This window comes from Zootoca vivipara, chromosome 10 (genome assembly GCF_965207765.1).
Source record: "Zootoca vivipara chromosome 10, rZooViv2.hap1.1, whole genome shotgun sequence".
Lineage (NCBI taxonomy): Eukaryota > Metazoa > Chordata > Lepidosauria > Squamata > Lacertidae > Zootoca > Zootoca vivipara.
Window position 1 is genome coordinate 18,705,226 of NC_142593.1, and position 6,000 is coordinate 18,711,225.

At 46.5% G+C, this 6,000-nt stretch overlaps 1 pseudogene; it reads left to right on the forward strand.

Moving 5' to 3' along the window:
• The window catches only part of LOC118076975 (CCAAT/enhancer-binding protein alpha-like), a 28,037-nt pseudogene extending 23,131 nt beyond the window's left edge, over window positions 1–4,906 (forward strand).
• The last annotated feature ends 1,094 nt before the right edge of the window (window positions 4,907–6,000 follow it).

Below are 6,000 nucleotides of genomic sequence, written 5' to 3' on the forward strand. Positions count from 1 at the left end.
CCATATCTTGTAGGCCACTTGTTTCAGCTCTCTGTGGCTGTATTTATTTCTGACTTTGATTAGTTTGATTAGTTCAGGTAGGATGATTTATTCAATTTGCTTTGTCAGAAAACAGGGCTAATTGAAGTTATACACTGAATTCATTAGGCCACGCAAATTGCAACACAGATTTTGGCTGATTAATTAAGCTCCAGCCCATAGACTGCATCTCTCTAGAGCAACCACCATTGATTTTAGTGAGGCTACTCTGGAGTAACTTATTTATGAATTGAAGCCAGTGTTTCTACTTCTATTCCTGTATTTGCTTTCCCTGCAAAATTACTGTAAAACCAAGCAAATTTAACCCTAAATATGTGGCTGCTGCCAAAAGTTGCATTCACTTCCCTCTTGCCATATACCTAGGAGCTTTGATATTAGGATGTTCTGCGTCATCAGCTGTCTTTGGCTAGGGATGGGGAAACACAGAACATTGCATTGTTATGCCATGAACAAGTTCTGCTAAAATCTAGAAATGTTAGAGTTGGGGTATTAAGAGGCCATCTACTGCACACCCTTTGCTCAATGCAGGATCTACACTGCAGAATACAGCTGGCCATCCATGCTCTGCTTAGATACTTCCATCTAAAGAGAGTCTGCCACCTTCCACTGCTAAACAGCTCTTCTTGTTGTTTAGTCGTTTAATCGTGTCCGACTCTTCGTGACCCCATGGACCACAGCACGCCAGGCACTCCTGTCTTGCACTGCCTCCCGCAGTTTGGTCAAACTCATGTTCGTAGCTTCGAGAACACTGTCCAACCATCTTGTCCTCTGTCGTCCCCTTCTCCTAGTGCCCTCAATCTTTCCCAACATCAGGGTCTTTTCCAGGGAGTCTTCTCTTCTCATGAGGTGGCCAAAGTATTGGAGCCTCAGCTTCACGATCTGTCCTTCCAGTGAGCACTCAGGGCTGATTTCCTTCAGAATGGATAGGTTTGATCTTCTTGCAGTCCACGGGACTCTCAAGAGTCTCCTCCAGCATTATAATTCAAAAGCATCAATTCTTCGGCGATCAGCCTTCTTTATGGTCCAGCTCTCACTTCCATACATCACTACTGGGAAAACCATAGCTTTAACTATACGGACCTTTGTCGGCAAGGTGATGTCTCTGCTTTTTAAGATGCTGTCTAGGTTTGTCATTGCTCTCAGCATTAGGAAATTTCTCCTAGCATATGTACACATTAGCTGCTTCAAACACAGAGAGGCCATTGCCCTCTCTGCATTTCAAGTCGCATTCGTACATTGCTGTACAGAGCAAAGAGCAGGTGGGGGTGTACTCAACTGATGGCTGTAACCTAATTTGTTTCCCAATGCCAAACTTCGCGGAAGTTGTCATCTGCACATGCCCTGAGATGTGCACACTTCAGCTTACCCGTGGCTTCCATTTTCAAATCAGATGGCAGCTGGTTTGAGAAAAATATGGATCAAACAAGAGTGCTTCTCCAGAAGCTACAGGATATCTATGGATTGTGGGTAACATCATGTGCACATGATTTCACACACTAAAATGTTCAAGGGAATGGAACAATTCGCCTACAAGGAAAGGCTGCAGCATTTGAAAAGTGAGTAAGAGGTGACATAATAGAAGTTTGTAAAATCATAGGGAAAGTTGGTGGGGGGAGAATTCTCCCTCTCGCATAACAATAGAAGTTGTGGCTATCCAATGAAGCTGAATGTTTATCAGGACGGATAAAAGAAAGTACTTCTTCATGCAGTGCCTAGTCAACCAGTGGAACTTGGTTCCACATGAGACAGTGATGGTTGCCAACTTCAATGGTTTGAGTTGGGCAAATTCATTGAGGTTAAGGCTACCAATGGCTACTAGACACTAAGGTAAGGTAAGGCACATGGGTGGCGCTGTGGTCTAAACCACTGAGCCTCTTGGGCTTGCTGATCAGAAGGTCGGCGGTTCAAATCCCCACGACGGGGTGAGCTCCCGTTGCTCTGCCCCAGCTCCTGCCAACCTAGCAGTTCAAAAGCACCTCAGTGCAAGTAGATAATTAGGTACCGCTGCAGCGGGAAGGTAAATGGCATTGCCGTGCGCTCTGGTTTCCATCACGGTGTTCTGTTGCACCAGAAGCAGTTTAGTCATGCTGGCCACATGACCCGGAAAGCTGTCTGCGGACAAATGATGGCTCCCTCGGAGTGAAAGTGAGAAGAGCGCCACAACCCCATAGTCGCCTTTGACTGGACTTAACCGCCCAGGGGTCCTCTGCCTTTTACCTTTTACTAGCCACAATGGCTATGATCTGCCTCCATTGTTCAGAAGCAGTAATGCTTTTGAATACCAGTTTCTGGAAACCAGAGGAGATGTTGCATTCAAGTCCTATTTGCAGGTCTATCACAGACATCTGGTTATTTCCTGTGAGAACAGATGCTAGTCTAGATGGGTCATTTGTCTGATCCAGTAGGATCTTCTCACATTCTTATGTTCACCAGTTGTGGGAGCACACTGAAGCCAGATAGTATTGAGGCAGCCACACCGTTTCAATTTTTCTTCCTTGAGACAAATATTCTATGAGTATTATGCAATATGAGCAGCTCCCTTTGTTTTTAAGTTCATGGCGCCCGTCCTCGGGAACACTGGAAACTTTAGGAACAAGCACATCTGGATACGTTTGGCTATTTCGAGCATCTACATTTTTAACGATCACATTTCATTAGAGCACAATTGTGTAAAATTCCTGAATCACTCACTTATAGAATCTTGGGGGATATAATTAGTCTCCGAGAAGCTTAATATTTTATTTTATTTTCATGCGAGTCAGTGATTCTGCCTCCCCTTTCTGTTCAGAAATGTAAGCTGAACCACAGCCAAATTCTCCATGTTCTTCATCCATTTCTTTCCAAACCATAAATTTCCCATCAGCAGCTCCAGCCTGGCTAGTCCAGAGAAAGTGGAGAAAACTCCTGACATATGTTGAACCCCAAAGGGGATAGCATAAGTGGTTTTGAATAGCAAAAGTTATCCCCTCCTCAAAGAAGGAATGGAATTTTGCTTTTACCTTTACTATCTTCCGAAGAAACAAATTTCAGTTACGTACTGCCCTTTGCAGTCAAAGCAATAACATAATATGGAATCCCAGCATGATTGCAATTACAAGGAACTTGGCAGTAATCTATATTTCAGCATTTGGAAGACTGCGTTGATTTAGCTTTTGTCATGGATGTAACATGAGTGAGCAGGTTACAGGGTCAAGCACGGAGCCAACTCTCTGAAGAACTCCTCAGCATGAATTTTTAAAAACCCACTAAATACGCAGTTAAAGCACATGACATCCAAATGATCTTGGGAACCTTGCAGTTTGTTTAGGGAACTGTAGCTCTGTGAAGGGAAAACTATAGTTCCCAGGAATCTTTGGGGAAGCTGTGTGCTTTAAATGTATGGTGTGCATCTGCCCAGAGCAATCCTATGAAAGCCTACTGCATGTAAGCCCTGCTGCATTTTGTAGGGTATGGTTACATATTTATCAGTAGCTACATTTTCTGGTTTGATGGAGCTTGAGACATTCTCATAGGAAGGAAAGTACAGGTTCCCAAGCTGTTTCCCTGGGATTTCATATGAGATGTCCCCAGACAGAAGAAACGTATTCTGAATCCTGGTATGGCACTGTGGGAAGGCAGAAGACTAGCAAATGGGCATCAAAAGACACAAACACATGCTTCAAGTTATCTGTAGGCAGCTCACAATTTCCATCCTTTGTTTTCCCTGGAAGTTTTAAATTGCATTTGGGGGAAGTATTGGACTAAGGTATGGAAGCCTACAGGCACCAGAGCACTGAACCAACCAATATGGCTTGTAAATCATTCCCCTGTGCATTTATTTCTACACATGTATTCCAAAATGACCGTTGTCGTGATTCTCACCAAGGAAAATTAGATCAGAACAGTGCAAGCCTATCTGTTTACTCGGAAATAAGCCTTGTTGCATTCATTTCGACTAGGGCGGCCACACGTCCGGGATTCCGATGCCAGAAATGGTGTCCAGCTGGAATTTCCAGAAATCGCTAAAATAGCAGGGGGGAAACCCAGACGTATGGCAACACGGCCAATTTTCTGGTGAAAATCCTTTAAAAAGCTTCAAATCTCCCCCCCCCCTGGGGAGCTTTCCCCAAGGAAACCTCAACAACAGCTACCTGGCCTTGGAGCTACCCGATATCTACGAGCACGAGAACTCCACCAACCTGAGCTCCTCCATCAGCCTGAATGTTTAGCAGGAGTGCAAGGCCAAGGCCAGCCTGGAGTACTGTGTTGGGGCCGGGATGCTGGGTGCTGACCTCCCACAGGCTGGCGGCCTGCTGTACAGCTACACGGACAAACTGGAGGCCAGCATGGCCTATGAGCACCCACCGCTGCCCGGCCTGCATCCACTGCTCATAAAGCAGGAGCCCAATGAGGCACCAATACTGGCCACCCTCTTCCTGATGCCAGCCAGGCCCAACTGCAGCCACCCCCAGTACTAGGTGGCACACTGCGCCCAGATGATGGTTCATTTGCAGCCTGGCAGGCAGCCAACGCCACTCCCCAGCCCTCATGGCAATGCCCACCACCCTCACCACACACAGCACGGCCACCATGCGCACCAGCGCCACGTGGTGGGCGGTGGCAGGGCTGCATCGCCGGGCAAGTCCCAGAAGCTGCTGGACAAGAGCACCAGTGAATGCCACATGCGCTGGAAGCGGAACAACATTGCTGCAACAAGGCCAAGCAGCACAATGCAGAGACGCGGCAGAAGGTGCTGGAGCTGAGCAGTGAAAACGAGAGGCTCCACAAGTGCGTCGAGCAGTTCAGCAAAGAGCTGCAGAACCTGCGTGGCATCTTCTGCCAGCTGCCCGAGACCTGGCTTGTCAAGGCTATGGGCAGCTGCACCTGAGTGCGCCCCCCCGACAGAGCCGGATTCCTGCCTGTGTCGCCACTGAGTTAGGCCACTCATTTGTGATCTCTCCCCCCTCTCTCTGTTTCTTGCCAGCAGCGAGGGCGCCTTGGGAAGCTCCGGTGTGCAGACTATGGTGGGAGCCCTTTTCACCCAAAAGCAGGTGCCAGGGCAAACAATGGGGGCATGTGAGAAAGGCTACCCCTTACTTTGTGCCTTAGAGAGGGAGACAGGCCCCCCCCCCCAGCAACTTTGGCTTAGGGGGAAAAAAAGTTCAGCAACTCTGTCCAGATTTTCACTTTTTCAAATATGGCGACCCTAATTGGGACTTACTCCCAGGCATAGCTGCCAAGTTTTCCCTTTTCTCGCGAGGAAGCCTATTCAGCATAATGGAATATCCCTTTAAAAAAGGGATAACTTGGCAGCTATGCTCCCAGGTAAGTGGCTATAGGATTGAAACTTTAGTATTAGAAGGGCATTGTCTGGAAATGCCAACCAGCCCTTTATATGTGCTGAACAATAACTCAAAACATTGCTAACTACCAGCTACCGCTTCTATTTGGAGGAAGGAATTGACCAGAAATAAAGAGCTGCCGCCGGATCACTTCAAGAAACAACAATTGGCTCTTCCCTTTTGACTCGGTAAACAGAGATGAGGACCTTGCGAAAACACACACAATTAATTAAGAAGCAGATCTAGGAAAACCACAAGCTCATGGATCATGATTCACAAAGCATTTAGAGGGTGTTTTACATCTTTGAAATGTTCTGTAAACAAGACCGCACAATTCTGAGGCAACTTACGAGCTCGTAAAGCCAGCTGTGTGGGCCCTTCTATTTATCCTGACAAAAGGCATAGACGTTTGTGTACTTCTCCGTCTTCGTGGCAGACATTTGCGCCTCCAAGGAATCTTTTTGTCTTCAGACTTCCGCTGCTTACACTATTAACATGTCACCACCAAGCTTTAAGCATAGTTGCCCTTTAAGAATTATATACTGTATGCCTTCATTGTCAGGCATATATATAAAAACTGCCAATGAAACGTCCTGTGGCTTTGTTGAACATCTGATTTCCATTTTGCATATTTTTTTCC